General features: G+C 39.5%; 1 protein-coding gene and 1 long non-coding RNA gene across 2 annotated transcripts in view; one reads left to right on the plus strand and one right to left on the minus strand.

The window, feature by feature from the left end:
• LOC120745680 (ADP-ribosylation factor-like protein 15) overlaps positions 1 to 22119 on the plus strand; it is a 97724-nt gene that overhangs the window by 12595 nt on the left and 63010 nt on the right. The gene's annotated exons all lie outside the window — the stretch shown is intronic.
• LOC120745682 lies at positions 5553 to 21189 on the minus strand. The gene is made up of 3 exons (XR_005698691.1): positions 21179 to 21189; positions 9609 to 9616; positions 5553 to 5664 (listed from the first exon to the last, which is right to left on the minus strand). It is a non-coding gene; the product is annotated as an uncharacterized LOC120745682 (long non-coding RNA).

Consider the following 22119-nt stretch of genomic DNA (forward strand, 5'->3'; position numbering starts at 1 on the left):
GATGATCCCCTTCCTCTGTCAACACCGCTGTCCTGCTTTGTACCTGAACTTGAACCCTGCTGTTGCTGTCAGCAGGGCGATTATGTTGAACCAAAATGTTTTAGTTAGGCCAACAAAAAAGCGAAGAAGCTGACTCCAAATCACAAAATGTGGGAAGATAACAAATTAGAGCAGCTGCACTTTAATAAGAAATGTACTCATTGTATTTCATTAACCCAACAGTTTTTTTTTCTCTTATTGATCTTGATGGAAAATCAGGAGTACTAACACATCTCTCACAAAAAAGGAAAAAAAACCCCACATTTATTTAGTGGGCTTAGCAATTCTACAGACAGTAAGTTGGTTCGTGCCATCATGGATACTCGGAGCATATTGTTTGGCAAAATTTGTTAATATAGCCCCATCTGCCTTGGTCTATGGGGGCTGTGTGGTGGGACAGGAAAAACTGACTCCTTGGACTGTGTGTGTGTGTGTGTGTCTGTGTGTTGATAAAGGAATAATAAAGCATGTAGAATTATTTTGATTAGGGAAACAGTTGTTCTGTCTTCTCCTTTTTTTGCATCCACAGCTGATAAGCTGATAAGAGATGGCTGATGTGAAATGCTACTAATAGAGTTGACAGTGCATTATGTTATTGTAATCGTAAATGCTCCTCAACAAGTATTACATCTATCCAATGTCCTCATAGCTTCTGCTGTCTCTCACTAAACACGAGAGGTAAAAAGAGAGGGAGAGAAGCCCACAGTCATCATCTGATCTTTTCAGTCTTGTCAAAGAGGTCGTTGGCATGGCAGGCATGAAATACCTCCAAACTGCTGACCCTTTGCTGTTCTCTTCCTCCATGCTATGCTACGTCTCCCACTGGCATCTTGTGCACAACTGCTGATGTGTGAGCAGTTAAAAGAGAATAACAGAGAATTTCACAGAATCAGCATGTTGTCACTGATACCGGATTCATCTATTTGAGAACAGGTTTAGACCGATATCATCCAGCTATCAGCTCACGCCTTCCTTATCTCGAGTTACCTGTTTCTTTTGAATTGGACACATTTTCACTGAAACCTCTGTGCTGAGTCACTCTATGTCCATCTGCTCATTCAGTCAAACTTTTCCAATACAAACCATGTATCTATTCTGTTTTTATTACAGCAGTGCAGGTAGATGTTGGTTAGGTTCTCTGTAGCAGCAGGTGCCCTGGGATATTAGTATGTGGCCACGTGCTATGGGTACCATAGCTACTGCTCTTTGGACCTTTAACCATTAAGGGTCTAAGTGATCGCATTAGTCACTTCGTGGCTAACTCATTATGTTTTTAATGGAGTGGAAAAGTGTTTCTCATACATGCTGCTTCTAATTTTCAGACCCAGGTCACACTATTTAGATCAAGATGCTCAAGACTGCTTTGAGCTTAATTTGGAAAGAACGGCTAGAGAGTGTGCACAAGATAATGGCAGCTTTACACCCAAGGTGGCCCATATAAGAAACCTGAAGCAGCATACTAATTCTTTCACATTAATGCAGGACTCACTGAACCAAAGTCAGAAAATAAGTCTTTTTATTGGATAGTAGTGAAAACTGTTTAAGGTGCTGTGTAAGAGATGTCTTTGTAAGACGCAGTAGATACGTTCAATTGTTCAGAATCAAAGTAAATAACCTTATAAAGGCAGATAAATATTAGAAAAACATCACTATTTAAAGAGGGGTTTCTCTTAAACTTTACTGATTTGTGCAGCTGTCACCACACTGGTAACACATGTATCGTTTTTGTCCCGGTAAAGATGAAATAATTTTTTGAGTATTTTTCCCATAAACCAGAAGTACTTATCTTAAAGGTAATATCATTTAAGATATCTGCTTTGTGTTTTTATGCACAGCAGCACATTGGCTCAGTAGACAGCACATGCACATCATAGAAAGAAGGTTTTAGGTTTAAACCCTCCTGGGATCTTTTCTGTATGGCGTTTCTATTTTTCTTATATTTGCTTGGGTGCTCTGGTTTGCTTGACACAGTCAAAAGGCATCCACGTTAGGCTGGCATTTCTAAATTGGCTGAAAGTGAGGATGTGAGTTAAATTTATCATCATTAAAAATGATTGAAAATGTTGTTGTTGTGTTTTATTTTGTTTTTTTAAATTCTTCCTTTTCCTACCTCTGTACTTAGATGTACTTTCTTTTGCATCCTTTGTCTTCTGGCTTTTTGTTGGTTCAATGCTGATAGGTTGATCTGGCAAGGGTAAACGGCATTATTTCTTTTTTTCCACAAGGCTATATTAATGTAAATGAAGTAAGTGAATTGACACACAATGAATAAACCTAAGCATAGAGTTGGCGCTTTTCTATCTAACATTTATTCTCCAAATTTATTTTGAAGAGCAGATTTTAGGGGGAAAAAATAATTCCCGTCTTGCAGGAAATCCCAATTCACATCTTAGTTCTAGAGAAAAAGTCATCCTGTTTTCTGGAAGACATATTTTAAGCTCTCTTATCTTGAGGTATCTTACTTTCGGATGTAATCAACTTGTGCAGCAGTTAACATAATTTCATAACATATATTTTCACGTTTTGTTTTTTGAATTTATTTGAATGGTGTCAGAGTGAATGAGAAACTTCTAAAAGTTGCTTTGACCTTTTCAGAATTCATTGCAATAAGTTTCAGGATTAACAAAACAAAACAATTTCTTGAAATGTGTATTGTGTCATATGCCAGACAGATTTATTTTGCCATAAATAAACCTTTCTTAACACAGGGTGTTCGCAGTGTAAATTTCCATACTGCTTCCGTCCTTTTAAAAAGGCAGGATGGGAGCAGCTATTGCCCCAGACTGGGCCATGAATACACTTTAAAATAACCACAGTACCTACTGGTCACTCCCCAACGATCAAGTACCATTTCCTAAAAACGGTCTGCCAGTCCTTATTAGTTTGTTTTGTTTTTGTCAAGGACGTTTTGGGCAGGAGTTTGGCTGCACATGTTTGAGAAACAACAAAGAAAAACTTCCTGTATGAGATGTATTGGCTGACAGAGCAGGGCGATGCCGCATTCGGCCTTTGTGTACCATGTGCATCAGGAACTAGAAGAATTTTTTTTTTTTCAGGCTCACATTCCTTTTGAAGCTGGGGTGGTTCAGGAATGTTTTGAATATTGTTTGTTTTTTAAACATAATTTAAAAAGAGTAAAAAGAAATAGCAGTTCCACAAAAGTAAAATTATATACTGGCAACACCCTAAAATGGACAAGTGAAAGAAAATGGGTGGATAATAATATCAGTTCACACAATTGGATAAAAAGTGCTCGTCATAAAGTCTGATAACATGCAGCTAAAGTATGTTTATTTGAATTACTAAATTATTTATTCTCATGTATCTGTTTTTCTTCACCACATAAATCTGTTCTGTTGGCCTATATTTGCAGAAGCCTCCCTTACATCGCCCTTGAATCTGAAAACACTCCCCGTGGACTTTTTGTTAAGGGACGCCTTAAAGCGTCTTTCTGTTACACAATAGTCTTTGTCCACCTCACATGACAAGGACCCATCTTTAGCCCCAGCTCAGACCCTAAAGCACATATTGTAATATGCTTATCCGCAAGACATTGTAATACACGAATGGGTTGCAAATTCCTAATCCAAGCCAGAAGGGCTCTTTCTCTTCTATCATTTTTTTTTTTCTAGTATGCATCATTGTTACTCCATAGAGCAAGTGAATTCAAGAATCTCTACATGCAGACTGTAAATTCAACGGGACATATTTTTCTTAATCCTTCCACAGCTGGAGTAATTTGTGTTTTGTCTAATTTAGTGGAACTATTTAGTTTAGCTACAGGGTGTTGTTGGTAGTGATGTATTTGTGTAAGTTTATTGCTTTATTTATTTTTGTTTTGTTTCCTTCCCCCCCCACCTTTTCCCCCAAGTCAATCATACTGAGTGATGATGTTGATGATGATCATGATGATGATGATGATGGTGTTATGGCATTTTTAGTCACTCAATGCATTACTAGGTCAATACATTGAGTTTTTTACCTTTAATTTGCAACAGGTCTGCATGTGTCATTCATAGTTCAGCTCGTGATTGACAAAGATGTGCCATCTCAAACTGGATGTAAATCTAGCCCACTCCTTTCCATCAGCTGGATTAAGCGTCCCATAGTTGTATCCCTGCCACCCACTTCTGGTGCTTCCATTTATAGCTGTGTTGTTTTCCAAATGCTTTGTAGCTTTTCAATACAAGTGATTTATTTAGAAGACATTAACTTAGATTTTTGCTCAGTCTTTTTTACAGAGACTTCAGGTACATTCACAATGCGAGAAGAAGTTTCACCGTGATGATCAGCATCACAGTCTGTGGAATCTCTGAGGGATTCCTTATAATGAAAATTGCGCTCCATTTACTATTTCTGACGACTCTTTTATTGCAGCAGCAGCTTATACAGGACATCTCTCCTTGAGCAATGAAATCAGTTACTGCTATACCACAAAAGTGAAATTAGGTCATCGTTTTGCCAACCCCACAGTTGTTGCTGAGGGGCTTCTGTATTGTTCGCTATCAAGTCTGTGAAATGAAGATATTAGACAACACTTGTAACAAACAAATGTTGTGTCCACTGAAGCCTTATCGGCCTCAGATGTAATCCTCTTTTATATGAGTGATGAAAGCGGCACAATCCCATAAAAAGGGGTTTCCTGTTCCAATTTTATTTTTTTTGAGGACAGATATTTCTGTCCTCATGTGGAGGAAGTGTCAAGTGATTTTGGTAGCTGTGTCTTTTTTTTCTCTTCTTTGTCTATGTGGGCATACACATATGCAAAAACCCACATTTGATCATTTGTAAAGACAGAAAGCTTCCCTCTATAGGTAAAAATCTTAAAAATAAACTCTGGACTGACAGCTGAAATATTCACACAGTGATCCGGAGGGACAGCCTGCTCTTTGGCCGCATCTTAGGACATTCATGCTGACTAAGGCCAAAATAAATCTGTAGCACGGTTTTCAAAACTGGTAACAGACCAAATTTGGAGATATTGAGATGTTTTTCTGTTTTGATGTAATTTCAAAAGAATTAATGAAAGGAAAAAACATGCTTTATTTCTTCAAACATTGCAGTACAAAACTCGATGGCCATTTTAAGAGGGAAAAAATGGAACTAAATACATGTACAGTGTTTGGGATGGGTCTTTAGGTCACTCAAATGTAATGCTAGTGGAACCCACTATGTGACCACAACATATGTCAGCTGATCTCAAATCATCCTATGGTTTTGTGCTGGTGAAACAATGCTGCAGTTACAATGCTGCAGATCCAGGATCCATTCTTTGGTCACACGGGTATCTGACTTGTACAAGATCAGTGCACTTTTTCACCCAGCTTTATGCTTCCCACCAGTGATGTGAAAAAGAGGTAAAGGACTCTTGTCTGGACATGCTGTTTGTTTGTATGAGCTGCTGAGTTGAAGAAAGGGTAATGGCGCCCTCTATTGCTATTGAGCAGACATTGCTGTGGTTGACAAAGATCTGCTTTTGGACAGACCCCTCTCTCTCTTAGACATTCTTTAAAACACACTGCATATGATCAGGACACTTTACTAAAGTTCAGGTAAAGTTGGGTTATAGCTTGACTTGCATGTCTCTCTGAACTCACAAATACAAATAATTTATTGGTCTTTGTCCTTTTATCATGTGATAGTGCAAAAACAATCTTTGTAGTAACTACTTCGCTGTTACAAAAAGAGTAATCTATTGACTTTTTTACTCAGTGTTGGCACATGTGATAGTTATCACTTTTATGTTTGTTTGTTTTTTTTGTTTTTGTTTTTTGTGTGTGTTGTTATGTTTTGTTGTGTTTTATTGTAAGAAAATGGCAGTTAACAGTTCAGTGGTCAAACCCACATTGCTGCTTTTCCGGAGACTAATGTTCCAAAGCTGTTTCACATAGCGAGGTGGTTTGCAAAGTTAACACAGCATTTTATAGGGAGGTATTGAAACAGAATAGTACAGCTTAATGAAGACTAACTGCAACAACATGAAAACCTCAGAAGATAATGACTTAAAAACAAGTCTATAAAAGTCTGCCTTTGAGTGATTAAAAGGAATGCTCTGCTGTTTTCTGTAGGAAACTCTCAAAGACAGCTGAGACAGAGACATTCTAACTCACTTAATTTTTCAGGTCTCATTGCAAAAGTACTCTGTTTGTGTCCATTCATGCATTTTGTCACTTTTGTTCATGACAGCTAGCATGGTTTATGTTGACTAATGTATTTTAATAGGAAGCCTATTTTGTGTCCTCTTTCCTGTTGGGCGAGTTTCCTGTTGGAGTGTTTAACAGGGATGTATCTCCCTGGCAACCAAGAAATTAGATCCATAAAAGAAGTGGCTACTGTTGTTAACCTAAATCACCAGCCTCTGCAGCCTCCAGCTGTGAATGTTGTTGCCCTTTAAAAGTGAAACAAAAATACCCATTTGTGTATGTGGGCATAACTCATAGTAAGGGTGGAATATTTGTGTCCATGAATATGACAAATTGGGGAACTGGAGATTCTGATGATGTCACTGTACTGCTATGAGATACAGTTTGAAGGTGATTACTAAACACTGAACTGTAAGACTGAAAATTAGCTTGAAACTTCATTAACTGTGAACCAGAGCTAACAAAAAAAAAGTTTGAAGACTTTTTACCCAATCCTGATAGACTTCCACAACCTGGTGTATGAAGCATAAAACCGGCATGTTTAACAAGTTGCATTGCTTGAAGAGTCATTTTCAAAGCTTCTTCATGGAAATCATGTCAAATGCTGCTTTGGAGCCATAATGTCTAATTGTGCTTGCAGTCATTTATTAAGTTGGTGTAACATGACTCCCTGCTTGGTCTGTGTAACTGCCTAATAATGCATAAATATGAGCCCACTGTGAGGACTCTCGTCATGATATTTTAGTTTTTTAGGTTGAACATTTTTCCTTAAATGTGAGTAGAGGTAATCAGTATTGTTTTTTATGAGACTTCCCAAATATCTTTAAGAAGACTGGATCTTCTCTTCACAGAAATCTTCAGGAATATAGTTTTGCACAACACATTTACTGTCCAAATCATTTTCACCTATCAAAAATGATTTCTTGTGGGAAAATTGTGAAATATCCCAACAGAAGACACAAGTCGACCCATGAATAGCAGCATCTCAGCGTATATTTCAACCTTGTTTTTGGAAGCTGCTGCTGCTTTGTTATCCAGAATGGGATTCAATAGGAATGCATTAATGTATTAATAATAGAAATCACAGGACATGCTTATATTTGAAAAACTACTTATCTTGCTTGACAAACAAATTATTTACTTTAAGCCAACCAACCTACAAATAAAATAAACATACAGTCAGAATTAGAACTAATATTTAGAGACTTGTGTTTCTGTTGACCTGAAATACAATTTAAATGTTCTTTGCCTTATATCTGTTGAAATCTGAAAGTAAGTAAAGTTTATTAATATAGTGTCTTTGACAGACACCCAAGAGAGAGTCGGCCATTGCTTTTGAAATTGCACGTTTTGATGGGTTTGTACAAAAATGACACGTTGTTGTTAGTGTTGGTGTTGGTGGTTTTTTAATATATTATTTAAACACAAAAAATCTGTTAAATTCATTTGAGACTCAAGATTCAATTCATAAAAATTTACTGCTGTGTCCTCTGGGTGGAGCCATGCAGTCACTCTTGTATTAGCTCAATTGCAGATTTACTACTATTGAGTTTGTTATGGTAATTTCCCCTGATACTATTATTTCTGAATATGAAATACACTACATCCTACTTTATCATTAAATAGACACATAAGCATGAGCTTCTGAGTAGCTCATTTGCTATTACCTGAATTTATACTAATAATAATATGGAAAGCAAAGGACAGGTTATTAAAGTAGTATTTAAAGGGGGACCTGGGGTTATTAAACTTATTCTTTTGATTAATATTTTAAAGAAAACACTTGACTTTGATTTCCTTGAAGAGAAAATTGGTTTTAAGAGGATACATGGAAAACCTCTGGGCTGCTGAGGGCAAACTGTGACAGTCACTGCACTGTCACTTTTTTGAGGTGTTTGTGGCAAGATGTAACAGCATGCGAAACCACACCAAAGACGTGTACTATTCAAGAAGTTTCATCTATTACACACACTGTCTTTTGTTCTTATTTATTTATTGTGTGCAATCGTTTTCACTCATTTAAAGCAGAAGTGAAAAGTTCCAAAAACACGTTTTCATGACCTGTTGGATGTATTTGCCAAGACTCTACTCAAACCATTACCCATGCTTTGTGTGTGTGGGTGTGGGTGGGTAGATGTTTTTTTTTTTTTCTTGTTAATGTTCTCCTTTCCTGTTAATGTGTTCCTTTCCATCTTAAGCCCCTTTCACACTGGACTTAAAACCCACTAACACTCAATAACATCTGGCTTTTGTCTTCGAGGAAAGGGTACACTTGTCTTTCATTCTCTGGTTAAATGACTCCGCTGTAGTTGCGTGTATGTATCAGCTGCCGCTCTGATCGGAGGTGATGGAAATTTCCTCTTTCCTAGTGTGATGCTGTGGCGCATTTTAAGTTTCACCTCCATCTGTAGTTTCTCAGACTCCTGTGTCTTTTTCGTGACAATGTCATATGTTCTGTCTGCATTTGAAAAGACTAAAGTGAAAGAAGTGTGTTTACATTTGTTTATGGGGCATTTTTGACAACAAATGTGTCACGCAAGATAAAGAAAAGTATTAAAATCTGCTTCCTTGCACTCAGTTTTCTGAAGACTTTACAAAAGCGAGCACTTGAAGAGTTAGATGACCTGACCTGGAAAATGATTTAATAATCTCTTCAAGATTATTTAGCATCTACAGTCTGAAATCTATTCCCATACTGTTCAAAATTAGAAACACCTTGAATTCCTCCCATCTTTCCTGTGGCAGGTTAACATAAGGTGATTTCTTTCAAGTCGGACCCTTTAGATCTTTGCAGTATTTTCTGACGTGCTGATGTTTTCCCTGTCCTTTGTCATACGCATTCATCCAAAATTGGTAGGTTGGATGTTCTCTCTTCTGGGGGCCAGTCTCAGGAAGGGCTTAGGCTACCTTTGAATCAGGTTGCACTGTGCACTGTCATACGCAGGCCTGTGATGGATCGTGGCACAGTTGGCCTCTGACTGTTCTTTCCTGCCTTTGACTAAGTAAACGTTTCCCTCTGTGCACAGTCATTTATGAAAGCTTCTTTGCGCAATACTTCCATACGCACAACATCTGTCCATCAGCCTTGGCTCTTAGTGTGTGTGTGTGTGTGTGTGTGTGTGTGTGTGTGTGTGTGTGTGTGTGTGTCTTTTCCTTCTTCCGGTAAAGTCTGATTTTATTAGTAATGCTGAAACATTCTTGATCAAAGCAAGATGTTGCACGGTCTTTTAACTGGCTTTGCTTTTATGAAATTATTTATTAGCCATTTACCAGGGGCAATTCTTCAACGATTGCTCACAATTTAGTTGCAAGGAAAAAGATTCTCGTTTGTCTGATTAACCCAATTACTAGACTTATCAGTAATAGCAGAGAAAATCTTTGGGCCTAAATATGATGACTGCTTATCCAGGTGACCCCAGACTTGACGTTGCACTCTAAGCGTGCAGAGGACTGGATGAACAGAAAGTAACTCAAGCATATAGAGCGTCCTGATTTTGTTTAATCACTATGTGTACTGTGTGTCAGCAAAGTAACTTTTTTTTTTTTTTTTTTTTTTTTGTAACTTGTGTGGCATTGACAATTTTTAGTCATCCAGTAGGTGTCAGGATAATGCAGAGCAAATATAAGCTGAAAACAAGACTTGGTGAAGAAGTTCACATACAGTTAACCCTCCATTTACCGAGCTACTAATATATTTAACAGTGTCACAAAAGTGTTGATGCGTGAAACTGTTTATTTGTGTGAGGAATAATGTTAGCTTCATGCACCAAGTTTTTACTCTGTACTTGGAGATGATGAGAACGGGCTTGTATGACGTTGTTTTCTGTTTTGTTTTTTGTTTTTTTTTGGGGAGGGTTTTGGGTTTTTTTTTTTGCCCCCTTTGAAGTAGGACAGACATGTGGAGTCTATTGGCTTAAGTCAAATGCTCCCTGTGTGGGATTTAGTTATACAGTTTGTATAGTGGTAGCCCACACACACGCACACACATGTGCGCACACACACGCATGTGCACGCAGAGACACATTTCCCTCAGCTCAGCCCTTAGCTTTTTCTATCTTAATGTTTCTTCATGCTGTTACACCTGTAGAAAGTATCAGCGGCACATGTTTAGGGGTGTTGATGATTTTGTACTCTAGCACTTTGGATTTGAAATTAAATGGTGACTGTATAGTAAGTAAAATGTTGACGATCAGCCTTATTTTAAAGCGGATTAAGGTTTATGTCCTTGTGCCATATTAGCTGGTTTTGATATAACCCCCTTGTATTAGGGGATCTAAAATCACTGGGCAAATGAAACATAAAGCCATTATATTAAATGTTTTGTTGCCCTGGTCATGAACCTCTAGGCCTGTTGTGCAGCCGTCTTTATTTATTTATTTATTTTTCTTGTTGAAAGAGCTCTTTATTTTCAGTTTCTCCAGCAAGTGAAAAACATAATCGGTTCATCTGAGGTCAGGCACCTAACTGGACTAATCAAACATGCTTCAGTTTGCTCGTTAAAAACGAATAATGGGGGGGGGTTACTAGGAACAAAACAAGGCTGTAACATAATAGCTTAGTTTCCAGATCACTGTCCTGAAGCACTGTCTTTAAAGTTGGACAAATCCATTATAATTTGCTATTTTATTTTAAATCGATTGTGCTATATTCCACCAAAATGATCACAGCATGAATGCATACCACTCGGTTAGGTGGCAATGAATTGCGCAGACCCTTCCTGTCTCCTGGCCCATGCTCGGTCCTTTTGGCTCACCTTTTGGAAGTTTTATATATGGATTCACTGTATGACATCTTTACATTGGACCAAGCACGTGTTTAGCAACAATTTTGGAACTGGCTGTGTAAGCAAGCCACTGGATGAGCCAAATGAAAACCAGTAATGCAATCATCATTGCTCAACCTGGCGTTGAAATATCTACCGTGATTCAGGAATAGACTGCTGTGGGGTTATGGGGTTCTTGCAAGATATTCTTTCCTGTAGCCACAAAAATATGACACCTGTATCACATGGTGAAAGAACAGAGACTTGCTCCCAGAGCTTCACTTGGTGGATTTGGACCAGTGTGGCTTACAGTCTGTTTTTGATTTACTATTACATAATCACTCTGAGACTGCTGTTTTTGAGAAGTTTTCTTTGCTAGGGAAAAAAGCAAAGGCAAACAAAATAACAAACAAGAGACCGGTTCCAAAAGGAACTGTGGTGTTTGAACAGTTTTCAGTTCACAACGGAGGCCGTTTCATCTAGCCACCCTTTTAAACCCCCCAAAGACCATATCTCTCCACAATTAGTGGGAGGTGAACGGGTTTAGATGGAGGCTTCAGGGGGAGCTGGTTACAATTGGCGCCCATAACAATCCCCCTACAATGAAGTGGAGCCACTCAAATGGCTGATAAACAATGTACATGAAGCAAACAGCAGGCAGTGATGGATCCATTTGTGAGGGAGATGGACACAAACTAGCAGTGATGGGATGACAAGAAGTAGGTAGATGTGGACTGGAAGTTTTTTAGCCCGGGCCTACAAAGAATCCGCCAGTCACAACTAAGGGGCCCGAAGCGTGTGACTATTAATTACTGATGGCTTCCCACCATTTGAAAATCAGGGGGCCGCAGACATCAGATGTGTGGAAGGGGCCTGTCATTACCATCACAGAAACAATGCTCGAATTTGGCTGTCATGCATTTTTGCCTAATTGACTGTTTTGATGCAGTTTTTTTTTTTTTTTTCCCCTCATTTTGTTTCTGAGGGAGCATGGATGCCACCCCCCACTCACTAGCCTTGATGAGGAGAACTTGGTGGGCTTTCAGCTTCACCCAGCAAGAACCTTCCGGAGGTCCTTTGATGGCAAGAAAAGCCACTGGAGACCTTAGGGGCCTCATTGGCCTCCATTTATATATCAGCACATAACACTGCATTTTTGATTCCTGGCAAGAAATGAGTGAGGAGGAAAAGTAACGTGTGAATGGCATACTGTGTGTACGTGAACGTATGTGCTATATGAAGTATGTGTGTCTGCAGGGTGGTGCTTTTATTTTGTGTGTGTGTGTGTGAGGCTGCAATGAAAGGGGGAGCCCAGGGACCCACAAACCACATGAGGGGTCCCCTAATTTGCATAATTAACTGTTGACACTAACTGTGCTTAATGAAGGCCTATTGAAGTCATTGACCCTTTTACACAGCCAGCCCCTGGGAATGAGACAGAAGCTTCTCCGGCAAAGGTTAAAACAATGTGTCTGGTTAACGTCCGACAAACGTGCCGAAACGCCCCGAGCTCTTATAGATTCACTCGCTGGATAAGGTTATGGCATAGAATGACCTGTGATTTGAAATACCTCCAGATGGTTGGCTTTGGCGTCTCATCTCGTGTAGTTTTCTTAATTTTATCCTTTTAAAATTTGTTTTCAGTAAATATTTGCACATGTTCAGGAATCACTGCCTTATAGGCCTTTGCCACACTTGACGGATGGCATCAAACGGTCACTGAGCATCATTTCATTTATTGTTTCTTTCACAAATATTCAGGTCTGATTACCATTCTTACGTCTTCATCTGCTCATTTGTACCAACAATTATACGGCTGTTTTCTTTTTTCCTCTCATTGTCAAGACTCTAAGCAAAGAAATTCTGAGCCTCCAGACATTTAACTAGTTATATTTTTTATTTTATTTTATTTCCAAGGACATGCCCAAGTGACCTCAACAATTTCATAGTCAGCATATTTATGGGAAACTTGATGTGTTTGGGTTTCTCACGTCTGTTATCACTATCCAGGAGGACGACAAGCTGTGTGAAATTAGTGATAAGCCACTGTTTCTTTCAATCTTTGTATGTTAACCCCGTTTTTTTTCTAAAATAAGGAAAATGGATTGGATTCTTTGTTTAGTGTTTTATGTTTTCACTATGGCTCAGGTTTCTTTTTTAGTACTGTTCATGTGTGACTCATAATTAAAATAAAATCAAAATTAGAGAAGATTCATGATAGCAAATGTTCAGGTATTAAATTGCCTGAATCGTATGCTTACAGGCTTTTTAGCATAATGTTGTCATTCCTTTGTATAACCTTGTAAAGTGGATGATTCACAACTTCTCTTCATAAAAACCTATAAAAAACCCTTTGAAAATAAAGAATAAAGAATAAATAAATAACACCAGCATCTTAAACAGTTAATTTTTTCCTATAAATACCACTTCTTGTGTGAGCTGTGCCAGTTAAACACACCTCAGCGGTGGTGACGTAAGAGAGAAGAGTTGTATAGAATGAAAGCTTGGCTCTCTCACTTCTAAAACCATAGATGAAATCAGTTAGCATGAGCTTTGTTGCTTCTATTAATAGGAAGGATGTAGAAGGGAATCACAGGTGCATTGACATTTTACATCAGAAATGACATTGTACACTACTGCAGTTTTTTCTTATAGTATTTGCAGTATATAAAATGTCCTATTTTTTTCCTAATGATGCTTTATCTTGAGGTTATGCAAGGAAAAAGGAACCCAAGAAAGCCAGGCCATTTTTCATTGTGTATAAGACCGAATGGGATTTTGTGGTCAGCTTGTACCTACTTTGAGGTGGTCAGAGATGCATGTAATTGTATAGTATATTGTGTATGCATATGTGTCGTGTCAGAATTTTGGCTGTAATGTGTAGTTCAACAAGATGTCTTAACCAAACCCAGACAGAATCAAAGGGATTGTACTTGCTTTCTGACGCCTCACTGCCTTTCACTATATTGCCATGTGCAAAAGTTTTTGTTGTTGGGCAACACTTACTTGGATAAATGGAAACTGCAAACTTCTCAGTTTGTCACTGCTTTTAAGACCTGTTCTGTTGACATGTGTGAGTTGTAAGCTCTGTCAAGCACACACACTCAATCTGGATGCAAGATATGAAAGAGGTCTTCCAGATCTGTGACAGCATGAAGTATGGTTTTCACAGATGTTAAGTTTCCACATAAATGTAATGATGTTAGTGTCTTCATTTTTTGCAGTACTCATCATTCATGATCCTTATCTCAGTGAAAATATGTCTGTTTTCTCTTTGGCATCACTGCTAGTGCCACACCTAGGGTTGTGATCCGATAGCGCTTCCCATTTGGATTCTGTTCCTGTTCAACAGAGAGTTGTGTCTTACAAATCACAAATTTTGTAATAACTTTACTGAAACTCTCTGTCCATGTCCCCGAATGAACTCTGGCAAAGATTGTTTGTGAGTGAAAGGGCACATCACTGCACGTCCTACAGTGGAGTTTAACAAGAAGGAATTACCACAGCTTAAAGTTCCATTGATCAGCTTCCTATTTTAAACTTCTTAATCATGTCAACATTTTGCATCAACCTACAGATCCACTCAAGTTTGGGCTGTAGGTTGTAAACAAGAATTAAACTAAATAAGAAATGTCAGTATTGATTAATATACCCAGAAGAGTAGATGGAATCATGAGTTTTAGTTATTTGTAAATTCAGTTTCTTGCAATTTGACTTCAAGAAGATTTAATAACAGGTTTCAGAAAGCTTTGGATTGCATACTGAGTTTAGATTACATCGTTAGCCACAACTGTATTCATAATAAGTAATGTCTTTTCTGTTTTGTGGGTTAAAACACCTCCATTTATCATCTTTGGTAGATCTCCCACACACTAATCCACACACTTTGTTATCAACAGGGTCAGGCTGTTAATATCATCCCTGTGGCTGGGCCTTGTTTATATCTTATGATGTGAGGACTATTTCAGTGAAACAATATTATAGATATATTATGATTATTGTTGTGTTACATACAGTCTATATAAAAATTGTCTCGTTCTGATGGCTTTTAGTTTTTTTTGTCAAACCGGAGCCATGAAATGGCTAATGAGGAAAAGTCTTTCACATTTAACGACAAACTTGAAACGTTCCCACACGTTTTTCAGGGAGAATGGGGGCCCTAATTTTTCTTTAATCAACAATCGATTTAGTCATCGATATACAAATGCTGTATGAAAATGAGCTTTAACTGATGAAAGTGAGAGGAGTGCCCTTCCCATCCACCCATCCTTTTTATGTCTGTGAGATGGGGCGCCCCCACCCCCCTTGGTTCACGCACACTAGTTTCAGGGCCTTCAAAAGGGGGCCCCTTAAGCTTTGATCCTCTATATGGGTGCAGAAAAACATCTTTTTGCCCTACGCTGTGCCCAGGATACCAAAGTTTTTGCCGCCGCAGTATGCTAATGCAGCCAAGCTAATCGCTCTCCCCAATTTAGAAGATTTATTTACCGTAATGGCGCCCAGTGGAACCCCTTCAACCCCCTCATTTCTGTGGCCTCCTTATCTACCCTCTGGATGTCCCATGGAGTAAAGGTGTCCACTGTGAATGCAACTGCCTTGCCACCACCTCACCCTTATGCTTTCTTGAACAAAAAGAGAAGAACATGAAAACAGTCCCGTGGGTGGGCCCCTTAATGCTGTCCCTCTTATTCTCAACCTAATGTAATTTTCCAGTAGATGTCATGAAACACAGAAGCTCCAAGGTAGGCTCCAGACAGATAAATGTGTCGGCTGGGAAGGGGGCTGGGGGTCTAGAGGAACACGCTGTTTGGATTATATTATTCCTACCAAGATCTTACAGATCATCAGATCTTTCAGACAATCTTAATCCAGGTTTTGATACGAATTTAGTGATTCCGATTCCATTATCAATATCACTTGGACTCGACTTTGATTCCTCATCAAGTCTCGTTGGCTCCATTTTGAGAGTCACCACCATTTCTAAGCAGCAATAAAGAAATTACATTCATGTAAATGAATTGCTTGCTGTGGGTCAAATGTTTGTGCATGTTTGTTGAGGTATTTCCCCTCTTTGTTGTGAGATAGATAGATGGATAGATTTATTTATTTTTAGTCATTACTCAAAGTTATTATTAAATATATTACGCAGAACACCTTTTTTTTAAAAGTAATGCAGTACATTAAAAGTCATTTGTTATGCTACTCGTTACATTCCTTTCAAGCATGAAGGCATGAAGATTAAGGACTTTGTTAATGAGGGGACACGTCTGTATTCATCAAAAACAAAGTGTAAGTATTAAACTGTAGTGAAAGTGTTCACCTCAGGCTGCGCTGTGACCCACGCCTGGGTCAAAGTGTGGAACCCGTGCAGTGCTGATCAGTCCCAGATTCTCCTCAGGTGAACTCTTGCCCAGTTTGTTGAGAGAGACTCAGAGAGGGAGAGAGAGGAGATGTTTTTGTTTTTCTTTCTTTTCTTTTTTTTTTATGGTAGTTCGGTGCCTCAATAGAAAATCTTTAATAAACTAAACAAGAGCTTGTTTTTCAAGCTTCGTTTGTAGAAAATGAAGATAAGATTTTAGGCAGGAAACGCAGGCTACAAAAAGCATCTGTAAGAGCTGTGTCACAGTGACTCTTGCAAATGTTATGGATGCTTGAAAAGCAGCACTGCAGAACTATCATGCTTTTGTGTTTCAATCTCTTGGGAGATGGTGTTTTTATGGGGGGGTTTAAACTTGAGAACATACCCTGTTAATCATAGCGTGTCTATGAGGTAATCGGTATGAATCACTGAGTCACATCTTCCTCAACACAGTTATTAGAGTGTAGACAACATTAAAACCACTGACAGGTGAAGTGACTAAGAGTACTCATTTTGTTGCCATGCAGTGTTCTGCTGGACATTCATTCGGGTTTTATGTGACACATGCCACCCACCTCATGGCAGCACCACTTCCACACAGCGGCTGCTTCCTTGAGTGAATACATCCTGCCAACAAGCAAAACTGTTCAGGACCGTGCAGCCTGCGGCATATACCCAGCTTTCAGTGCAAACATCCACCACTGTGGAGTTCTCGTGTTCACAACCTTAACGGTTTAGTGTATGTGGTGTAGATTTGCTTTAATCTAACAAAAGTCCTTAGGAGCCCATTGAATAGTTAGCTACCAATTCATCATCCACAGAAGTTCAGAGTAACATTTTAATGCAATAATTATACAAGAAAGTTGACCACAGAACTTTGATATTACTTTGATACTGTGTGTAACCTGTTGTTCTAGAATTTCTGTCAGTACACTACACAAATAAATTGTGGTTATTGTTTGAGATACAAAGATCAGGGCCTTTGCAATGGCTATGGGAATGGTGCACATTGTATACTTTGTGTTTGTTTGCATATGTGAACCACAGCAGCGGGTACTTACTGCCACATCCAGATGGTGCTGGAAACAAACAGGGCTACGCTGTAGGACCCCTCAATAGGACCGTCTAGACTGGTCCCTGACCAGACAGATACAGCCTCCCATCAACTTAGCGTTTGTCAGATTTATGGTAATGGTCCTGCAACAGTCTTCCTGTCAGTGACATCAAGATTTACAGCACTGACACCCACCCCCCACTCCCTGCCACACACATACACATATATGCCATCCTCATTTTGAACACTCCCTTTATCCCACACACTCCTACAAATGCTCCCTCCCTGCCCCAGCCTCTTTTCTCACTGCATCCTTCTTTTCTTAGTCCCTGCTCATTGCTACTGGAAAACTGATAGCCACCAGCAGGCCTCGTCTATACAGCTTGGAGTTGTGGAAGTTCTTGTGTGTGCATGTCATTGATGTTAGTAAGAAGGCTGAGACATGAAGTCCTCACGTCTCCTTCTCTAACTGGATCAGGAACCCCCAGTGGATAAAAAAAGACCCTCTCGGGGTGGCAAACCACCCAAGCCCCCTCTGTCTCCTCAACAAAAGGGTGTGTCAGGGTTTCCTGTTAATCCTCTGTGATGAAGCTTGAGTGTTTTCGGGGTGTTGAAGCAGGGAGAAGTGGTGGTGTAGAGAAGCCCGGGGGGGTATATGGGTAAGTTAAATTGGTGTGGTTTGGCGGTGACTCAGAGATACTGAGCTGTGGAGATTTTAGAGGGTAAGGAGCAGAGGGGAAGAAGGGATACATTATTGGTGGTGGAGTGCAACTGGAGGACAGACAGAGAGCCCCATGTATGCGGATTAGCGTCTCCCCCTCTTTCATGTCGGTGTTTTTGGGTGGTAACCTGATCCCTGGGCTCTAGCACTAGTGAGCCCAGTGGGAAAGGCTTCCTGACAGATATCCCGTCCATTCTCAGCCCAAGTGTTTTTCCAAGGCTGCTCCTCTGCCTTTGATCTGGCCTTCTCCTCATCCAGGCAGGGTCACAAGCTACCATGTCAGGCCAGATAGGAGAAGGCTAACATTGGAGCTGTTTACTGAAAAGGGGAAGTGAAGTGGGGGGGGGAAGCAAGTAGATGCTTCAGTTTGTTTTTCGAAGTTGAGATTTATAGTCTAGACATATCTTGGTTGTTTTAAAACTGGACTCAAGGTTCCAAAGAGTCTGTCACGTTAACTTGTTTAGCCAAATTAATGAAGGGATTTTGCTTCTGTTCGATAGTGGCAGGCAGCACCAATTTGTTTTTCTCTTTCTGTGTTTGCTGCCATGAAACTGATTCTCAGAATTGGTGGAAATTTGATACATGAAGGTTTTAGAGCCATTTCTTGTTACTTAAGTTACATTAAATGAGTTGGAGCAAAGCTTTGCCCTTTCTTTTGCAGTGTAAAAGATGTGGTATGTTCCAGCAAAAAGCTGGGGGGCGCTCTAACTTCACTCTTTCTGTGTATGTGTGTGCGTGTGTGTGTGTGTGTGTTCTAGCTTGTCTCCTTGTCCAGACACCTTAACGTCAGGGCAATAGTGTTTGAGCTCTGAAACGAGGGCCAGACAGACAGAAGTGGGATGAATGAATTGGGTAGCGGGGGTGATAGGGGAGAGAGACGGAGAAAGTGAGAGAAAGAGTGGATGTTGCTTTCGAATAAAGGGATGATGTGCCTGCAAAACGGTGACAAGCAAATCAGCTTTAAAACAAGACCTCCCCGTAAACACAGAGACAAGCAGGCATAATGGGTTGTGGGTTGTTTTGTCGACTTAAGTAAGACACGGTCTACTTCACCAGACGGGATGTTGAGCTGGCGCAGACAGGGTCATCTTCTTATTGCTGTATGTCTGTCATTTCAGTTCAGCAGCCTTCTGAGACATTTTGTTTTAAGCTGTTGAAGTCAACAGTAGACATATTCAGCATGCCCTGCATCAAAAACATTCCACACAACTGGATGTGTATTGTCGAGGCACATGGAACAGGAGCGATGCGTATCCCCCAAATGTTCCAGTGTACTCTTTCAGTGTGTGTGTGTTTGTTCAGGGATCTATTTCTGATGCGGGATAATGAATGGCACCTGTTTAGTGTCCTTAACTGGCCATCATTTTTGAAGTGCAGTAAATCTTGTATTTCATCACCTGTAGCTACAGTTGAAAGCATATCAGAGTTCTCACTGCCAAATCCACATGGCATTTGTTTTTACTTGCAATTAAGGTATAAGAAAACAGTCGTTCGTGCTTGTGCTCATAGGCATAATGCTGGTAGCATCTTGTCTGCACCAGTGGAAGAAAATCCACTGCTATGAGAGGCATGTGTGGTTAGAAAAATGCCAGTAACACTTAAGCATGCCAAATTAATGGTCAGAAATATGTGCTATATTATGAAGCAAAATAAAGGGTGGAGCATGGTTTGGTGTGGTGCAGACCCGGGCCTGAAGCAATCTGTGATTTTGGAGTAACAACAGTCTGCAGTAACCTAGCATGGGAAGAGTCCATTGAGTAGCCTTGTGTGTCTAGCACGTCTCTCTCGCCCCTTAACGAGAATGGCATGCAGTGCGCCCCACACACCCCCTACCCTCACTGTACTGAACCACACTGTGTCCCACTGTTCACCCCCCATCCAGCTTCAAAGTGGCAAATAACAACAACTGAAGGGGGGAGAAGATGAATGAGGATGAATGAATGCAGCCATCCACCCACCACCACTCCCATTTTGCCTGCACACCCTCTCCACCTCCCTGCTTCTCCCTACACTACCTTCATACCTCACAGCCTGCCTCTCCTCTCCACTGCAGGCCTGTGTTATGACTGTAGTTGGTGTGTTATTGCACACATAGCTGTTAGCACTGCTCCTCCATGGGGACACCCATATAAAGGACTGTCATTTCCAAAGGTCAGGAGTGAGCCCTGCACGCAAGTGTTGTCCCGACACTTAGTCTGGAGGAAAGAAAAAAGAAGAAAAACTGCTTGCCCATACTCTTTGTCTGTCTGTCTGCAGTGGGCATGACTACTGAGGCCAGTGTCTTGGGTGTCCTTTCTGTTTGTTTTTTTCCCCTCCTCCTCCTCTCTTCTATCCTGTCCCTTCTGTTGTACCGGAAGTCAGTATGTGCAGCTTATGTGTTTGCAGCCAAGGGGGAGGCTGCAGTTACTTCTTGGTATGTCTGTGTGTTCTGGAATACCAAAGGCTGAATGTGATACAGCAGTTTTTAAGCGGGCATTATTATACTCATTAGCACCATGACTGTGATGAGTGCAAATAGTTCCGACTTACTCACTGATGAGTAATCTACCTTTCAACATGGTGTTTTACATGCTTAATGGGCAGGACAGGGGCTAAAAAGGGCACTTATGCATCAGCTTGACAGATTTTCTTCATGTATAATTTGCTGCTTTTTCAGCCACTTTTTTTGCAAAATGTATAATGTGGTGAGGGCACTTGACTCAGTCATCTGGCACTTACTCCCTATAAATCAATCTTATTTCTTATTTTATCACCTTATTTCCAAAGGTTTACAGAATTTTCTTCTTTTGTCTCCCCAAACTGTTTTTATTTTTTACTTTTTTTTCAAAAACACTGGATAAACATTTGCAGTTACTCAGTTGCTGAAGTTGAAGTTTCATCTCTTACTGTATTTCTGCAGAATATTATTGTGTCTGAACTTTTCTGGAAAAACATTTATGTCAGATTTTGTTAAGTTTGGGTAATGTTAGCCAACCATCCTGATTTAAAAAAATAAAATAAAATAAAATAAAAAAAATATTAAGACTTAAAGATCGTAAGGATCCAGAAAGATTGGTAACCATTACTGGGTAGTATTTATTAGAGGTGGGAATCACCATACATCCCATGATACGATATTATCACAATACTTGATGCACAATACGATATTATTGTAATTTTTTTAAATATTTTGCCATATTCAAATTCTGTACATAAAGGTAAACTTTATCTAATATCAAAGTCTCACACTCAGTCTTTCTCTCATTTCAGTCAGTTTTATTGTTGACAAACTGAACGGTTTGTATTACAGTCTAGTTAACTGAATGCAACCATCTGGTACAATTATAGCTATTCTGAACTATGAAATTTATGAAAACTATGCAGCCCATTCAGCAACTGAAGAATTTGAAAGTAAATTTTAAAAAAATATAATTTTACATTAAATAAAAAAGTTTTAAACTTAATTAAAATAAAACATGTCTTAAATTAAAATAAGTAAACTGTCATGTTTATTGCTGCCAAAAAAAAAGTTAAACACATTTGGACAGTGAAGGAATGTCAGGATTCTTGCTCAGAAAAAGGATCAACATGCTCTGAAGTCAGAGCATGTTCCAGTCCACAAAAACTTTTTTTTGTAACAAAATATCGATTTCTGCTGTCCCTGTATCGATACATTATTAGCAAACAAAATATCACGATACTACACAGTATCGATTCCCCCCCCCACCCCTAGTATTTATGTAGCTGTCATGATTATTTCTGTAGCAGAATTAGTTGACTCTGCACACCTGTTGAGATGTTTTAGCAATATGCAGAAACCATACTTGTTATGTTACGTTTCCAAAGATCCGGTTGAACAGAATAGGTATGAAATCGGCGTTTCCAAGCTGGCATATCTGATTTATGTTCTCTGTGTCTCCTTTGACAACACTAAAGTTTAATTTAATAACTTCAACAAGATCAAAGCTTGTCCATACAAACTGAAAGCTTGTTGGGAGCCTCAATTTGGAACATGCTGTCATGCCACTGCCTATTTTCCGGTCCTGTGGTGTCTCCACAGTA

This window comes from Simochromis diagramma, unplaced genomic scaffold, assembly GCF_900408965.1.
Source record: "Simochromis diagramma unplaced genomic scaffold, fSimDia1.1 OVJJ01000131.1, whole genome shotgun sequence".
Lineage (NCBI taxonomy): Eukaryota > Metazoa > Chordata > Actinopteri > Cichliformes > Cichlidae > Simochromis > Simochromis diagramma.